Source organism: Neodiprion virginianus, chromosome 3, assembly GCF_021901495.1.
Source record: "Neodiprion virginianus isolate iyNeoVirg1 chromosome 3, iyNeoVirg1.1, whole genome shotgun sequence".
NCBI classification, from domain to species: Eukaryota; Metazoa; Arthropoda; class Insecta; order Hymenoptera; family Diprionidae; genus Neodiprion; species Neodiprion virginianus.
This window is the reverse complement of record NC_060879.1, coordinates 8,601,120-8,620,738: the sequence shown is the minus strand read 5'-3', so window position 1 is coordinate 8,620,738 and position 19,619 is coordinate 8,601,120.

The following is a 19,619-nucleotide window of genomic DNA, read 5'->3' as shown; positions in this document are numbered from 1 at the left end:
GAGCCACATGCTCCATCCGTAAACTGAGTGTAACGCGTAGCCGTGAACTAGAGTGTCGATTAAAAACTTAATACCTCTAAATGTTATCCATGCCCCTAGTAAGGTTGCACTGAATGTTCCGACTGTATTGAAAAAATTGTAAACTTTTCCCCAAGCTTCTTCTAAAGATCTTTTGATTGCTTCCTTATCTATAAGTGAATTAACAGATAATCCGTGATCAGCTGAGATTTGACCTGTTGCTTCTCGGGCTATTGTATTTAACACGGCTGGTTTTTCTACTAGAAACATTATATTTTTACGTAATTTTTCTAGATCTTCGTTCGAATAAATTCCGCCTGTTGCGAGGTTTTCTGGCGTAACGTATTTCCAAGATTTCTTTGTATTCGTAGACATTTCATCGGGAGCTATTGCGGGTATTAAATTAGGTGAGGTACCGTACCAAGCATTGTTGATGTTGAACATCGGTAATAAAAATACGTTACATTCGATTTGATTTCCTGATTTTACTAAAATGTGAGTTCTTGCTAGCATAAATAAACTTTCGTTGCCTCTATAAATTGGAAGTTCTTGATAGCATTCGTTAGTTTTCCTCGTTCTAACGTCCACTGGTACGCATTTCGCTACATGTGCTACTTCTCCTGCGATGTAAGCGATATATCCTGGTTGTTTCATGAGATGGAATGCAAATTCTGCAGGTTCTAGTGGGGCTGTTGAGAGTGCGGTGTCTAGTACTTTATTTTCTAATTCGCACTGTTGCAATATGGCGTCGTTATATAGAGCAATGATTTGATTTCTGACGTGTCTTTCAAGATAAATTAGTTTAGAATTTACGTATGTAAAGATATCCATATTCCTTACTGTTATGCCGTTAATTTTCGTAAAAAGGTTTCCGGTCATTTTATCTAATATGAAAAGTTTAGGGTGTTCTGTTTTAATTAATCTACATCCGCATAAGGGATAGGTTCCGCGAACTGATAAGGCAAAAGTTATATCGTTTGTTGTTACTGAATAAATTTCTTGACCATATTTCCCAATCGTATTATCTTTAATTTTCTGAGCTGCACCTTGATATAGAACTGAATATTTTTCGAAACTACATTTGTCTGCTTGGATTATGTCCCAATACGTATTACCGCCTTCTACGTCAATGCAATTCCCTGATGAATATTCACATCGTACGCCGGATCTAAGAATTATTTCGTTTCTCTGTATATTTACTGTAGCTTCATAGTCTTGTAATGTGATAAAAATTTGTCCTCAAGCTACGACATCGTTCCAGCTTCCATAGTGATCGGAAAAGTGTTCTCCTTTGCAATTCCCTGAGTTGTCTACATCTTCGGCTAGGACTATAGGTCTAGATGTCGTTGAGTTCAGTCGTATTTGTGTGAATAGTTGTCTGTGAGTTCGTTAAGAGCGTGCGTAGTGTAGGTCTCTGTATGCGTCACGGGATATTTCTTCCATGTATTCGATGTTGCCATATGAGACAGCTGATATGTGTGAGTGCATGTCGCAATGGAACACTGATCTATGGATTTCTACCTTGCATTGGATTACTTTGACGCTTGAAAATTCGTTTACCTGAAGTAATTGTATATTTGTATCTATTGCAACTGGGTTCGAAATCGGAATATTACATTCTTTGATGTTGATTAACGATAATGTTGTAATGTTCATCGATGGTGCTCCACAGTCGTAAGCTACAAAGCTATTACTTGGCCGCATGGCAAGTATCAAGAGTGATCCGATGAATAGCAATCCGCGTAAGCTCGCGTCCATGATTGTCTGAGAAATTGTTATGCTTCATCAGCAATCCGAGTAATTGAAATTTGAATTTGATTAATAAGCTATCTTTGCTCTGTCACAATGAATTATTTTACGTTTGTTTTCCTCTAATTCTGTGGCGGACACCCGCCACTGGCAAAAAAACCGTTAAAATATTTCCGTTTCCAACTAACCTTCGAGTGTCCAGGCCTCGCCTCGCTAGCCGAGGGCTAAGGGTTCGACCGCGCCGGAAATTTCCCTACATGTGGCATTTATGGCGCGACGCGACCCTTGGCCTCGACACTTTTTCTTTACCCCAGTTTTCGCCACGCTCTTGGCACATACAGTACTAACCTACCGACAGCACCACAATTTGTCCTTTACAGCTCGATGTTATGTCCAGTCTTACAACATTCGATAAAAATTATATCCACGCTTTGTATTAATTGTTTCAACTCTCTGAAGTGATTGTAAGATACATTGCATTAAATAACATACCCCAAAAATTCTATTTCTATATCATTCTATTCTGGAAATACTTCTGCGATTCTGTACGGTCCCTTGTAACTGTCATCTAACTTTCCTGTCTTTTGATTTTTCACTAGATAAATGCTTTGTCCTATTTTGAAATCAACTGGATTTATTTTTCTGTCGTAATATTGTTTCGATCTGGCTTTAGCTTTTTATAAATTTTCGCGCGCTGTATTTCGAATTTCTATAGTTTTAAGCATTAGGTTCTTTACATAATCGTCATAGGTCAAAACTTCGTCGAGGGGTGGGAATTCTGAAGGCATACGGGCGTTCCGTCCGTAAACTATCTCGAATGGGGTGTGGTTTGTCCCTTCGTGTCTGCTTGTATTGTAAGAAAATGTCGCGTGAGACAACCATTAATCCCAGTCTCTCTTCGTTAAATAATGTTTTAGATAATCTGCGAGTACTTGATGGCTTCTTTCTAAAGAACCATTTGATTGAGGATGGAATGCTGTAGTCTCGAATTGTGTGATTTTGAATGCTTTTGCAACTCGTCTCATTACTTGACCAATGAACGCTGATCCTTGATCTGTTAATATTGTTTTTGGACATCCGTATTTACAGATAAAGTTTTTCACAAATGCATCTGCAATATCTTCAGCAGTTGCATGTACTAAGGGTATTGCTAAACTGAATTTCGAAAGATTGTCTTGCATGGTCAATAAATACTTGTAACCATTTGGGGATGTTTCTAAGGGTCCGACAATATCTAGCACTACTTTGTCAAATACGTCTGCAGATGTGTTTGTTATAACCATAGGTTGTTTAGTTCTAATGCGCGTTGGTTTTTACTTTTGACAGCTGACACATTTCTTTATAAAATCTTCTATTCGCTTTTTCATATTATCCCAAAAATATTTCTGTCGAATTCTGTTATACGTGCGATCGGAGATTGGTGATTTTCTTGTATCATTCTGAGTCTAATATCCGGAGATGGAATGATAATTTTGTCTTTACAGATCGTTATGATAATTTGTGTTCCGGCGAATACCTGTCTAATGATATTTTTAATTTTAATCCATCCAAGATCGTTGATTCCACTTTTACCTTGCGATATGCTTGCTGTTTTAATATTCAAATCTTCCATATTCTCTTTCAAACGTACAAATGCATCGTAATAGTTATTTTCCAAAGGTGTGTCTTGTTCATGTTCTTTAGTAACCAATGCAATTATTCGTTACTTTGGTGTTCCCAATATAATGATGTGTCCTATCTGATATTCTGTAACTGGTTTAATGTTTTTCAAGTATCCTCTTTCATCTAAAAATTTACCTATCTCCCCTAGTGCTATGCCGTTAGTGTAAATGAAGCATAGATTATTATCTTTTCTCATTTCTAAATAGTCTCGAGTTTCTATCAAATTAGTAGATTCTTGTCTTGGTTATTCTACTGAGGTTTGCGAATCATCGGATACCGTGATATCTGATACGTTGTCTAAGTTACTTATTTCAATCGATTTATCTTCTAAATTCTGTGGATCATTAAGTTCTACTATTACATCTGGATCTGGTAAAGCGTTTGAAATATTTATCGATATCGGATTTCGTTGACTCTAAGGATCTGGAGTTATATTCATTTTTGAAGATTCTTATTTAACGTTCTCAAGTGAAATTGGAGTCTTGGGAATCTGCGAAATTTCCACCGCCTGTTTTCTGATTTTTAGACTGCTAGTTTTGTTTCTGCCGGCTTTTGGTTTCGAAGGTTTACTTGCATGGGTGCCTTGGTGGCCTCCTAAACCTTTGTAACATGCTTATTTATATGTCGGTCTATGCTGTCTCGTCGGACGTCGGGGTTCTGGCATAAGGTTTAGACCACTGTTAGGTATAATTTTTTCTACAACTTCGATGTTCAGTTTAGACACAAGTGTCCTCGGTTTTATGGTCTCGGTCCACTTATTCTGTTCGTCTGGAGAATGTCGAACTGGTGACGGTTCTGTTTTATGTTTGCCTCTAGCGTCACTCTCTCTTGAGGGTGTTTTTATTGCTTCATTTTCGAAATATCGAAGCGTCCCGTCACGGTCCATCTTTTGTGTGGTCCTGAAGGCTTCGTCTACACATGTGGATTTTTGCAAGGGGTGTACGTCTGCCTGAACTGTGATTGTATTAGTTTCTTCGCTTTCCGAAGCTGATGCAACTTCTGAAGTTATAATGCGTCTTCCTGTACATTCCTTGTCCGATTCTATTTCGTCATGAAATTTCTTTTGTCTCGAAATTACGTCGTTTGTTTTTGATATAGGGTATGGGGCAATTTCGTCCGCGTCTGTCATTACTTTCAAATTATCTGTAATAGTTTTACGTCTTGTTCTAAGTAATGGTCAGCTGTTTTAGAAGAACGTTTGTTTAATAAATCTCTGGCTAAGCTTCTCTGAAAATTATTCTTCCTATTGGTAGAAAGTGTTCCTGAACCTGTCGGTGTATTAGTAACACTTGGCACGGATACAATCTTAGGGGTGTGAATAGTCGTAGCTGAAGTATGCTCTCGAATGGGTGTCGGGGGTGAGGTTATAGAATGCCCGCTTTCAGTAACGACTGTAGCTGTATTTTGTCTCATACTAGGTATACCCGATTCCATATTACTTTTATTAGCTCTATGCTTTACTGAATTTAATTTATAAGAATCATCGCTATCCAGTGATGAGGATTCAGAGTCCACATAATCTGGGAGTAACGTAAATTGAGTTTTCTTTGATCTTTCATCCATCGAAGACGAAGATTGAGAATCTGATTCTATTTCTATGATAACAGATTGTTGATTTTCATTCGATTTATTGCTAGCTGAAGTTCTGTGATTTTCTGGGGAGTCTGATAGTTCATCCGATGATGAATCTTCGTATTCAGAACGATGTCTGAATGGAGTAAGGCGTTCAGCACTTGATTTTCTTTTATTAAGGATTTTTAATTTCCTTTGTTTACCGGTTTCCTGTGAGTTTGTATTTTTGTCTACGAATTTAGATCTGAGACGACTGGCGATAGGTTACGCAGGCCTATTGTTATCCATTGTTCGATTTTTGCGATAGTCGGAATTTGAGTCTAATCGTGCGCCTCTCGGGTTTGTCACGTTTTTAGAATCTACCGTTCCGACATGTTTGTTTCCGCCTGAGCTCGGAAAACCTAAAAAGTCTTCCTCGTCTGTACTCATTGCAGCTTCTTGGATTTTGTAATCTGCCTGTACAGTTTTTTCTTTCTCGGAGGAACTACTTACATAACGTCGTCTAATCTTCGCGTCTCTCTGTGTTAACTTTTGAGCGGAGTCAGATGACGACCTTAGCCTGGCTATACCCGGTGCTACGTTAAGAGCAGGGTCTGCTGACCGTCTCCACTTGAATTTTATGGGATATACGTCCCTGTTTCCAATATCAACGGGGTTTCTCGACAACGCGTCTGCGTTTGCATTTATTTTACCCGCTTGAATTTTATACTGGATTTTTTTAAACGTTCTCTCCATCTCATTACACGTGACGTAGGGTCATTCGGAGAATTTACCCATACTAACGGTCTGTGATCGGTTAACAATGTAAATTGTCTACCATAGAGATATGGTCCAAAAGTTTTAATTGCATAAACGATTGCCACCATTTCCTTCTCAGTTGTCGAATAATTTCTTTCATGCTTGTGTCACGAGAACACGGTGAATCCGCGAGAGAGACGGTGGGGTCTCCGACGATCAGAGAGAGCATTCCCTTTAAATCTACACGCGGTCGTCCAAGCATCTCGCGTCGCGGCATCAGTCTGTGAAGTTAGAATTAAGCGCAATACGCAAAGCCACGAACTTAATCAAGCCGTGTAGCACGTAAGTGAGTGAGTGAAGGTGTAATCTTCGGCACCTTCGAGGCCGAAGCAGAATCCGCGAGAGAGAGAGTGCGAAAGAGCGAGAACGTGAGTAGCATAAGAACGTAGTGTAAGCTTCCTTGTCTATAACCTTGCTGCTTCTAGTTGTTTCATTAAACATTTCTACTTGCTTCTTTCGAAATATTGGTACAAAATAATTGAAATCCTTCAAACCATTTCCCACGGAACGCCCTGTAGAGGACGTTCGCCTCCTAATCCACGTAAAAATTAAATATAAACCTCGTAATAACAAAGAGGGTGAAGTCGTCGCGTGCGAGACCGCTCCGCACGTGACACTTGTTCAAAACTCTAGAAGCATACGCGACAGGCGCGTCTTCGCCTGGCTTTCCTTGCGATAAAATGGCTCCTACTGCGAAACCAGATGCGTCTGTTGTAACTATAAATTGTGACGAAAAATCAGGATATTGTAGTATAGGTGCTTCACAAAGTTTATCGCGCAAGATTTCGAAAGCTAAATGCGTATTCGAATCCCATTCAAATTTTTCATTTTTGCTAGTTAATTCTGACAAAAGCTTAGCGATTTTAGCAAAGTTCTTAATAAATCTACGATAATATCCGGATAGTCCTAAAAATTCTTTAACATTCTTCGTGGTTTTCAGAACAGGAAATTTCTTCACAGCTTCGATTTTTTTTGGATCTGGTTTAACTCCGTCAGCTGATATAATATGCCCTAGATATTTGACTTCTGTTCTAAGAAATTCGCACACATTTTGCGATTCATTTTTATATTATAGATAGATTACAGTTCTATGTAATATTTTGGTATCATTATTATATATGTTATATTCTATGAATTATTCTGTGAGTTCGGATCTTTGTAATCTGAGGTTGTTCGTTTCTGTAAGATTGATTGATTTATTTTGTATATAATTAAATTTTCTGAAGATTTGTATACTTCCGATTCTGGTATAAATTTCTGTGTTTTCCGTCTTTTCGTGGGTGGAGTCACACTTTGAAGAGTAGGAAAAGGTTAAACTTTTGTTATTGGTCGGTTTCCGTCTTGGGGGTTGGTCGGGTCTAGTCTATGAGCTTATATAAGGGTCTGTTTTGAGGAATCTATTGTAAATTTGAATTTGAGTTCTGACAAGAGAATATTTTTTTTTTTTTTTTTTTAATTGAGATGTTGAAAGTGTCAGTCGTAGTCGGTGGTCTGAAGGTGAGTTTTGGGTGTTTTGATTTGTGTTATTGTCGAGTTTTTTCGACCTTGATTATTCGCTTGTTTTGGACCAATCTTAGATTTCGTGATTTGAACGTGAATTTGTGTTTGTGTTCTAGGTTTAGTCTACGAATAATGTTTTTCGAGTACCGTGTGGTTTTAAGTTTGGTATATCTTGATTGTTTTAGTTCATCAGCGTCGAGGGAATGAAGATGCGGCGGCTGCGGAGGGCCGCGTTGCGGGCTGACCTCGCATACCTAGAGAGATTGGCCGAAGTGCCGGGGAACGGGGACGATGAATACATCGATTATTATGGAATCAGGTGGATGTTGGAGGGCCGGTGGGGGCAACCCAGTCCCCACGATGACTGGTTTCATCCAGCATGGCGTTCGGCCAGGGGGCTGTGGTCGGCGTACGATTGCGATTTATAAAAAAAATTTTTAGAGGAAAAAGGAGTTTTTTTTTTGAATAAACAGTCCTTTAATTTGAACGTACTTGGTTCGTGTTCGTGTTGGAACTTACTTTCCTTCCTGGTAGTCTATAAGTTAGTTCGTAGGTTATTTTCAGGTCTTAGTTTTGAGAGAAAGCGAATTATTATGTGTAAGGTTGTTCGTCAGTTCTGTCCTGATATGTTGATTTTGATTCTAATGTTCCTGATCGACTCCTGTTTTCATGGTCTTGTGGTAAGTACGAGGTAACGGTTTTATTATTTGTTTTAAATATAGTGACGTCCGTCTGAGCCACTTGGTATCGGTAGAGTTTGTTTCGAGGTTTTGTTCAGCTCTGATTTTCATGACTGTTTTGAGAGTGCATCAATATTATTTTGATTTTCTAAGATATTTGTATTGCTCGTAATCTCGATTGTTTGCATTTCTACGTCTGAATTTTGTTCTCGTGTTTGTCTAGTTTTAGTTATAGGAGTCCACCGGACATCATGTTACTAATAAATACTAACTACATATTGTAACGATATTATAGATTCGAAAGTGCCCGCGAGGTTTTGCTTGGCAACAGCCATCTCGATCCAGGCGTCAGGCGGAAGAAACAACTTAGCATTTTCAAAGAGTCTACAGGAAGACGCCCAACCAACCGGTATATAATTCCCCGGAGTGATCATTTAATCATTGTGAACGAGAATTAAAATTAAAATTCACACATCGACCTCGCCAGTTAATATCCATACGAATCTGAACGTCATTACGGAATCGCCACGAAGAAAATTTAAGAAGATCGTGGATTCCAAATTTTTATACAAAGATTCGCAAAATCACATGGACGATTACACGACGGAGCTGCTGCCGAGTATTTAAATCAAAGGATAAGTGATTTTTAATATATTCATTAGGGTGGTTTTTTTTTTAACTTTTTTTTTCTTACCTACCTTCGAAAAAGTTAGTTTTGAGCCTCAAACGCGAAAACTATGCAAGTTACGGAGCCGTTTTTTTTTCATTTTGTAGGTAATAAAATTTTCTATAAAAAAAGTCTGTACTACTATACAGCTAAATATTGATCTTGTAGTCGATACGAACGTTGAAGTTGAGTTCATCGAATAAATGAATAAAATATTATTGAATCTTGGTGAGCGGTCAATTATACGTATAACGTATTTTTTGTTAACGTTTCGGCCCGGATATGGGCCCTCCTCAGAACGATTAATTTATTTATTCAACTGTCAAGAACAAAATAAATTTTTTATAAGAAAAGTACAATCAGACATTAAATACTATAGATGTAATACTATTAAGGCTATTGTATATTATGGGTTAGTGAGTACAAATTGATTGATTGTTATGATTGAAAAAAGATAGGCTTAGAGAGTAATTTACCTTTTTATAGAAAGGGGATTAAGATACAAGTCGAATTCATAAAATACAATTTGTCGAGCCAAAGTTCTTCGAGTAACGGTAGTCATTGTCGGCTCCTGCGGTTGTTTGAAGTCTAGGAGTTACAAATTGGAGGTAATTAATTGAAAAAAAAAAACTATGTATCATCACTGTCTATATGTCAATGTATTAAAAAGGTTTTGAAGAAAGGTTTTTATAGCAGTTAAATTAGTTTACGCAATGTCCAAGAAAGTGGTACTGGGATCATTATGACCCTGTTCTCCATGTCCGACAAAATTTTGTTGAACCGATTGGGTCAACTGGTGAATAACGACCGATGGGAGAAACAAATATGACCCAGAGTGAAGGTGAACCAGATATAAACATATATAAAAAAACCAAAAAAATTATATGAATAAACCTGTGCCGTGGGGACAATAATTTTATGTGTATAATTAAGGTTGAACAATGTGTGATACGTGGGCGGAGATTAGCGGTTTGTAAATATTGCTAAGATGTTCAACACTTTGTCTAAGGTTAACGGAATTAGTGTGTCCTACGATATTGCACATTTCTAGTAATAACCTTTTATAATAATTAGGTTCTTCGCAGAGGATGTTTGTATTGTCATAGCTAAAAGTATGTTGTTTGTTGGTCACATGTTTTGTTAGAGCGGTGTGACGTTCTTCATTCTCTTGTACATTGCGTTGATGTTCTTTGATTCTGGTGTTTAGATGGCGGCCAGTTTGTCCGATATAAACTTGATTGCAATCATTGCAAGGTATTTTGTACACAACATTGGATCGTTTGCCCATAGGGATCCTATCTTTTCCCGAATCAAAGACTATTTGTAAGTCTTTTGAATTTTTTCCCACAAACTTGACATTATGTTTGGTAAATAGACGGTTCAGTGACTCAAAGAGACCAGATACATATGGGATGGGGATGAATGTAGTGACAGGTCTATTGTTGTCGTCTGCGGGAGCAAAGTCAATATTATTGTCAAGTAAGTTGTTGATATGGGAGCGTCTCTTATTTATATGTTTGTGTATCCGGACCGAAACGTTAACAAAAAATACGTTAAACATATAATTGACCGCTCACCAAGATTCAATAATACATCATTCACGAGGTCGAGAATTCTTACCCTTCATATTAAAATTGGATTACTTCTGAGAACATGGGCTATATTCACAACATCGAACGGGAAAGCTACAGCTGATTACTTACGCCGTTGGATCCGGACAGCTGAAAAAATGTCGAGGATGAAGAACCACAGGATCTTTCTACTTCGATGTAAGAAACAAGGAATAATGCCCAAACATTTAAATTTCTCAAAGACTACCTTTGATAGTATTAATTTTAACTTGTCAAGATCAAAAACCAAAGCTAAACAACTTACAACTTATCTCCAAATATCGCTACTGAATTTAGAAATCAATGATGTTCATACACACATTATCAACTCTGAAAAGATGTTGATTAACCTAGCAGAACAAATCAACCATAAACTAGGGAGTACTTCAGGAAAAAAGTTCTTTGATTCCCAACATCGGATGTTAAACAATAAGTTCATCGCAATCAAAAATCGTAACATTAAAAAATTCACCATATTGCTTGCTCAAAAAAAACCTTCCAACAACCACAAAGATTCGCTCTCAAATGGAAAATATAATTGGTTGGTAAATCTAACGGATACTCTTATTCCTGACAACGTTGCTGAAATAGTACAACTTGGTCCTAAATTTGGATGTCCATATTGTGGCGGACACCCGCCACCGGCGAAAAACCGTTAAAATATTTCCGTTTCCAACTAACCTTCGAGTGTCCAGGCCTCGCCTCGCTAGCCGAGGGCTAAGGGTTTGACCGCATCGAAAATTTCCCTACATGTGGCATTTATGGCGCGACGCGACCCTTGGCCTCGACACTTTTTCTTTACCCCAGTCTTCGCCACGCTCTTGGCACATACAGTACTAACCTACCGACAGCACCACAATTTGTCCTTTACAGCTCGATGTTATGTCCAGTCTTACAACATTCGATAAAAATTATATCCACGCTTTGTATTAATTGTTTCAACTCTCTGAAGTGATTGTAAGATAAATTGTATTAAATAAAAATACGAAACATATAATAATCGCGATCTTCCTGTTTTCAATCTCATCTCCAACTTTGAAGCAAAAATAACGAGTTTTCCAACCGACTCAAGAAACCAAGTAAGATCAGATTTCACTAACAGAGTTCTTAATTTCCCAAAGTACCCCAGAAATAACAACAATAATTTAGTCACAGACAAAAAAATCCGTGATACCATGTTATTTAAAAAAAAAACAACCCGAACATCATGTTTTTAAAAGCGGATAAAGGCAATACGTCAGTAGCCATGCACAGAGATTCTTACAATAACAAAATGCGACGACAGCTTTCGGACACTAACACCTACAGAATTGTAGATACGACCTTTGCAACTCCCTACAAACTAGGGTGAACAAACTCACTTTCAATTGGTTCAATTCCAAATTGATAAACAAAAACATACACAGAAGCATCTCTACCTACAATAGTGTCCCCCCACGTGCATATGGGCTACCTAAAATCCATAAAGAAGAATTCCCGTTACGAATTATAGTCTCTTTTGTCAATAGCTCGACTTACGCCTTATCCAAGTTAATCAACCAATATCATCCACGACTACAATTCACCATTGAAATAGAAGATAATAACGCCATCAATTTCCTAGATTTATTGCTGATACACAACAACACTAAAATCAAAACAGATTGGTTCCACAAAAAAACCTGGTCTCAAAGATGTTTCAATTTTAATTCCCACCACCCGATGTCCCACAAGATAGGTAGCATCTTCAATCTTGTTGACCGAGCCATCAAAGTATCAAGTACAGAATTCCATGAAAAAAATCTGTCACTCATATATAATATATTAAGATGGAATGATTATCCTCACGGCCTTTTACACAAACATATAAATAAGAGACGCTCCCATATCAACAACTGACTTGACAATAATATTGACTCTGCTCCCGCAGACGACAACAATAGACCTGCCACTACATTCATCCCCATCCCATATGTATCTGGTCTCTTTGAGTCACTGAACCGTCTATTTACCAAACATAATGTCAAGTTTGTGGGAAAAAATTCAAAAGACTTACAAATAGTCTTTGATTCGGGAAAAGATAGGATCCCTATGGGCAAACGATCCAATGTTGTGTACAAAATACCTTGCAATAATTGCAATCAAGTTTATATCGGACAAACTGGCCGCCATCTAAACACCAGAATCAAAGAACATCAACGCAATGTACAAGAGAATAAAGAACGTCACACCGCTCTAACAAAACATGTGACCAACAAACAACATACTTTTAGCTATGACAATACAAACATCCTCTGTGAAGAACCTAATTATTATAAAAGGTTATTACTAGAAATGTGCAATATTGTAGGACACACTAATTCCGTTAACCTTAGACAAGATGTTGAACATCTTAGCAATATTTACAAACCGCTAATCTCCGCCCACATATCACACATTGTTTAACCTTAACTATACACATAAAATTATTGTCCCCATGGCACAGGTTTTTTATATAATTTTTTTGTTCTTTTATATATGTTTATATCTGGTTCACCTTCAGTCTGGGTCATATTTGTTTCTCCCATCAGTCGTTATTCACCAGTTGACCCAATCGGTTCAACAAAATTTTGTTAGACACGGAGAACAGGGTCATAATGACCCCAGTACCACTTTCTTGGACATTGCGTAAGCTAATTTAACTGCTATAAAAACTTTTCTTTAAAACTTTTTTAATGCATTGACATATAGACAGTGATGATACATAGTTTTTTTTTTTTTAATTAATTACCTCCAATTTGTAACTCCTAGACTTTAAACAACCGCAGGAGCCGACAATGACTACCGTTACTCGAAGAACTTTGGCTCGACAAATTGTATTTTATGAATTCGACTTGTATCTTAATCCCCTTCCTATAAAAAGGTAAATTACTCTCTAAGCCTATCTTTTTTCAATCATAAGAATTAATCAATTTGTACCCACTAACCCATAATATACAATAGCCTTAATAGTATTACATCTATAGTATTTAATATCTGATTGTACTTTTCTTATAAAAAATTTATTTTGTTCTTGACAGTTAAATAAATAAATTAATCGTTCTGAGGAGGGCCCATATCCGGGCCGAAACGTCAACAAAAAATATGTTATACATATAATTGACCGCTCACCAAGATTCAATAATGTATTATCCACGAGGTCGAGAATTCTTACCCTTCATAAATGAATAAAGATGCTTGTTACCGTTCGGCAAAAAGGCGATTTTGGTGGTAAAAGGGCTTATAACTTTTTTTTAGTACAGTAGTATCGACCTTTTTTATTGAAAATTTCATTACCTACAAAATGAAAAAAAAACGGCTCCGTAACTTGCATAATTTCCGAGATATCCCGGTTAGAGTGTTTGCACAGCCCTCATCCTGTGCTAATCAAATGGGAAAAATTCGATCCGGATGCGTCACCTTTTAGAATTAAGCCATCGTGCTCCGGTTTCACGAGGCTTCGTTTGAGGCTCAAAACTAACTTCTTCGAAGGTAAGTAAGAAAAAAAAAAAAGTTAAAAAAAATCACCCCAATATTTACGGATGACCAACTTTTTACCTCATCGCTGTAGACAATTTTATATCCCAGTGTGAGTTCCGGCGTATTTTATCTTAATTCATTTGTGAATGTTTGGAATGAATGAGTAATTTTAATCGTTCGAACAATGGGCAGGATTTAAAGAGTTTTTATATGTTATTTATATTTTAGTTATATTTCATCTACATTTTATTTATATTTTATTTACATTCCCATTATATTTTATTTATATTTAATTTTTTCCATTTATAGTCAATGTCATATTTATTATCGTACTAGTCATTTTTTTTCTTTCGTAAGCCTGTCCATTGATTTCATATTTTTTCTTTTGTGTTGACAAGAGATTCAAATTCTTCACTGTCCCCTTATTTATATTATTTATATCCTCTTATTGATAAATGTTTTTGACCTCCCAAATTAACCAGAAGATAGGTAAAAACAAAAATAGAAACAATTATTTACAGTATGTTAAATCATTATTGGTCTGATTGGGTTTTTCAAAGTATGGGGTATTTCCCAATCCTTGCAACGAATGTTGGACCATGTTTTTATATTCCCCTAAATTAAAAGAAAATCACACTTTGATTGTAGAAGATTATTTTTGAGTGGGAGTGTTGGAATATGAGTGTTATGTGCTGGGTGCTGCAGACTGCTGATTGACTACTCATGATATAGGTTTTAAAACACAACTATACGTTTATTCAATTTATGTTTATGGAGATGGTTGAAATGGTTTTAGTTATTATATGTACTATGGTAGAAGAACGTTTATATTTAAGTAAAATAACACGGAGTTCGCTTAGTGCTTGACGTGATTAGATTTTTTGGTAATAGAAACTGAGAGAAGGATTTCTTCTTAAAAGCTGAATGACGACCCTCTGACGACTTTTTATTGACTACTGATTGACTAACTCTCTCTGACTGTTCTCTTTTAAAAGATTCGCGTGGTTTTGTCTAAACTACTTCCTGATTGGTTACCAGTATCCTTGAGGGATGCTGGACCAATCAGGAGGTCCTGATAAAATTTTGAGTTTTTTCATTTGTCAAGACTACCCTCGCCCATCGGGTACGGTGTAGCATGTGAATTTATCATTAACTATCCCGCCTTTTTCACACGTGTGGGTACGAATTTCCGTGCTGTGTTTTGTATATAATAAAGATATCCTTATTTTATGTTCGGGCCAATACTGCCCAAACAGACACTTGAGATAGACCCATACGGATCTATCCGTTGCACGTGTTCAGGTCATTTGGTTCCTCTCAGGAAGTTTGTATATACGAGTCTGTTTGGGTGAGGATTGTACCGAAGAATTATCCAAACAGTAAGGTCATTGATAGCTCAGGGTGTTCATTTCCAGAAGTAGTGAAAAGGTGATGAAGAGAGCCGTATGCATGCAATGCATACGGAGACGCAAAATAAGAAATAAAAAATATAAAATATAAATGTATTAAATTGAAAGGTAATAAAAAATAAAACTAGTGGGTAGGGGCAGAGGTCGTCGAGGACGTGACATGAGCATAAATAATCTTGTTGTAAAGTAAGAATATATTTTGTATAACGTCATGACTAATGTGTATGGCTCGAAGAAAGAAAAGGTGTTAGGTCCTTCTTCGAACGGCTTATCTTTGTTTACGAAGAATAAGATATACAAACGGCTAAAAACTACCAGCGCTCGACGCACTCAATTCAACCGTTCAATTGGTCAGTTCTCCGGCAACTCTAATTGTAAGTCAGGATAATCGTCTGAATAATAAATAAAATATAAATACTCTACTCGAACCTCTGTCATTAAATACAATACCTGAAAAACCCAATTTCCAATAAAATGTAACTTATGTTAATAATCCAATTCTACGCTACGGATCAGTCGATCCGTAGAATTATATGCGTTACTTAGCTCTGATTTGAGCTTGAAAAAAATATGATTTGGGGGCCAAGCTGTAGACAAGAGAGTGTCTCTCTGAATAGCCAAGGTCATTATCTGCAGCTAGGTGCCAATTCTATCCTGCTGTATTTTGCTATGGAACTCTATGAGAAAACCTATATTGATATTCTCAGAAAACAATACTGAATGTTCGAGAGTGGCTCGTGAAGCTTGTCACTTGTTTTTGTTTAATACGACGTTATGCAAAATTTGGAAGAATGTTGAAGAAGACTACTCGAATTGACTTATCTTTAGTTGCGAAGTTCGGCGAGATCGAGAGCCGTCGGTCGTGTAGGTCGGTGTCCGTAGAATTCTGGAGCAGAGCCTCACATCGAGATCGGGACGGTTGATGAATCCGAACGATGATGAACGTCGGGCACTTGTTCTTTGTGAATTTAGAACGGTACTCTACTATCGAAATCTATTGTTTGAAAGAGTCAATTCGGTTCACTCGCGGTTTATATATATATGTATATTGAAAATGATTCTAACGATCATTAATTGAAGATGATAATGTAGGTGGTTATTATTATAAGCACTTAATATTACCTGATTCAGTTTGAATCAAGGCCGAACTTGATTTAATTGAGGAAAATGGAATGGCATAAAAATGTCTATTCGCGAAATAATGAGATTTAGTAAAGAACAGTAAAGATGGAAACGTAGAAGATAGTGAGTCTTTTGCAGCTAATAGAATAACCGATTGCTAGGTTTTGACGAGTTTAGCGCGAGACTTTAGGCCGGTCACAACTTGCTCGAGAGGGCTAGTCCGGGTAGACGTCCGCGCACTTCGCGACTTGACAGACGAAAGACATGGCTTCTTGGGCCTGAGGGTCCAAGGAGCTAACGTTGTAATAAGTTACAACGGTAATTAGCCAATGAGGTGCGAGGGCGACCTCCTGGCGCCCAAATCCACATGGTCAGCGTTACTTCACGCTCTTCGACGGTGTTCCAACGATTCTCAATCTCGTCGCTTACACGTGTAAGATGTTGGCATAAAGTATCTTAAGATAATTCTCACGCATTCGTCCACACATCTTAACAGATAATCTATTTTAATTTGGTGGTTCCAAAGTTAATGGTTTATCCTAATTATTGATGATAATTTTGACTTAAAAAGAGAGATATTTCCAGGCTGAGCGCTGCTGATGCTAATTCGGCAGTCCCTTATCTCAGTTCTCGGTACCAGTTATAAGAAACAAATTTGAACGTTATACTAGGGATCGTTGGTGGTCTCTGCGTGACTTTTGCCAGGAGGGGTGGAACTCGCCGGTTTAGGCAATACGATATTTTAATGTTATCTATGGCTGTAGTTTTCGTTACAGCGTTGAAAGGGAATTTGAAAAACACTTCACGTGAGTCCTAGTTATATTGTGATTTCGAAAAAGGTACGCCCGAGCAATACGCCGCCACAGTGGTCCGAAAGCCCGAATTCTCGGCCAAAACCCCCAAAACCGAAAGTTATCATCCGAGGTAAAGCTTCACATATTTTTCAATAGATAGCATTAGAGCTTTGAAATCTAGAAGGGCAGATGTTCATATTCATTCCATGGCCTGTGGTGAACCCTCGAAAGTGATCATTGTCGAGACTCGCGCGGAACGCTTTCGAGCGCGCGAAAAAAAAGGCTGTAGTTTTTTCAATTTTCATGAAAATCGAGTGAACCAAAATGGATATTATTCCTCGGGGCAAGTGAATTACATAAATTTTGTGAATGAACCAAGTTTCGGAATTTATGGCGATGATATTAATGATGCAATACGAGTGCTGCAAAATAACCTATTTCATTGAATTGCATTACTATCTGTAGAGAATTAGTTACGATCCCCGGAGTTCCTGCGGAGATCTCAACGATTCCTAGTGTGAAAAAGTATAGAGAATATGAAACCGTTGGCATCGCGTGCTCTTTTTTGTTCCATTGGTCAAAAATACGCATTCTTTGAAGCAGTGTTTTGTCGACTCGGTCGGAGCCTCGTGGGATTAGTGTAGCGGGGCGATGCAGACCTTTTCTTTTGTTTACATATACCTGGGGACCGTTAGAAATGTATCTGATGTAATATACATGGTGTCCAATTTGAATTTCATTAGACTCGCACTACTGAATATTATCATGAAAGTGAATAATTCTAATTTATAGATTATTATTTGCATTTTCAATGATAGGATCCAAAACGGAGGTTGTGTAGTGGACACGACAGCAACTGTTTGATGCCGTTCATGAGGAATGGGACGAAAATCTCGATACCCTTATCGAAAATTTGGGCGTTAAACTGCTCAATAAAGCACCACATTTCTTTCGCATCGAAGATCGTTCGCGACAGGCGTTGAAAAAAGTCATTTGCAATTTCAAAATGAAATGGCGAAATGCTTGCCGCATTAAGGATCGTTTTCTGAAATGACGGCAATACGGCTCGGCGTTTTTTTGAAAACACTGAAACCTCTGCTCGCATTCTTGGAGTCGATGCTGAGTTAATGAAAAGATTTCACGTAATTTTGCAAGTTATTTCACGCGGGTTTAACGTCAAAGTAGATTCGTTTGGAAAATATTGCAACGAGACTGCTGATCGATTCGTTGAATTATACCCATGGTGCTGTATGTCCACAACCGTACATAAGGTACTTATGCATGGCCCACCGATTGTCGAATTAGCCATTTTGGAAATAGGACAGCTCTCTGAAGAAGCTCAAGAGTCGCGAAATAAAGACGTACGGAATTACCGCGAACATTACTCACGAAAATGCTCGAGAGAAAAAAATATTGAAGATATATTTCTCCGACTTCTAGCTTCTTCAGACCCGCTTATTTCGAGTTTGCGAAAGGCACGTCCCAAAATGGGAAAAAGTTTGTTTCCTGAAGCGATCGCGCTTCTAAGTTATCAAAAATTTAGTTTTGAAGAAGGCGACGCAGACAACGTCATTTGTCAAAACGACGTCGATGATGAGAATTCAGATAGCGATTAATATGTATCTTTGAAAATTATGTTATTTTGTTCTATAAGAAAAAAAACTCTATGAATTGAAAAAATTAATTTACAAAATATCACTTTTAACAAAGTTGTCCCATTTTCACGAAATATTCCCGCCATTTTCGGTCCACCATTTTAAATTTCGCATTTTTGCATTCGTTTTCGGAATCGGCGACCCCAAAAACATTACTATAGTATGAATTTCAGCGAATTGGTATCATTTTTCGCGAAAAACATCCGCCATTTAACGTCCACCATTTTGAATTTTGCATTTTTGTTTTTTTTTTCGAAATCAGCGACCCAAAAAACATTCGTAGTATGAATTTCTAAAAATACGTACCATTTTTTGTAAAAAATATCCGCCGTTTCGGGTCCGCCATTTTGAATTTCGCATTTTTGCATTCATTTTCAAAATCAGCCAGCCAAAAAACTATAGGCATAGTAATACTAGCAATTTTCACTGAGAAATATTTGTGTTATTAGTTTTGACCAGGAATTCGGGCTTTTTGACCACTCTGCGCCGGACGTAACACTACAATATTCCATTTTTGATACATGTGCCATATCGTTTTGTCTCATGAAATTACGTCGATATCTGAGTTTACGACGATAAATTGATTTCAGCTATTTCCAAAATTTGTCAATTTTTTGTAAATAATATACAAACGCCTTATTTTTTGCGATTTGAGATAACGAATTAACTGAGAGATTAAATAAAGATAATTAGTATGCAAGAAAATTTTTCAGCTGTGGATTCTCTAAGGATAAGAATTTGGATGGTTATTTATCGAAAATGACAGTACATAATTGTAAAGGGAACAATATTTATTCATTCTATTGCAGTTTTTGATTTTCTACTGTTGTGATTTGTACCCATCCAAATTGGTCAACACTGTAAATAGGGAGAACGTCCAACAATTGGTATTTGCGTTCCTCATTT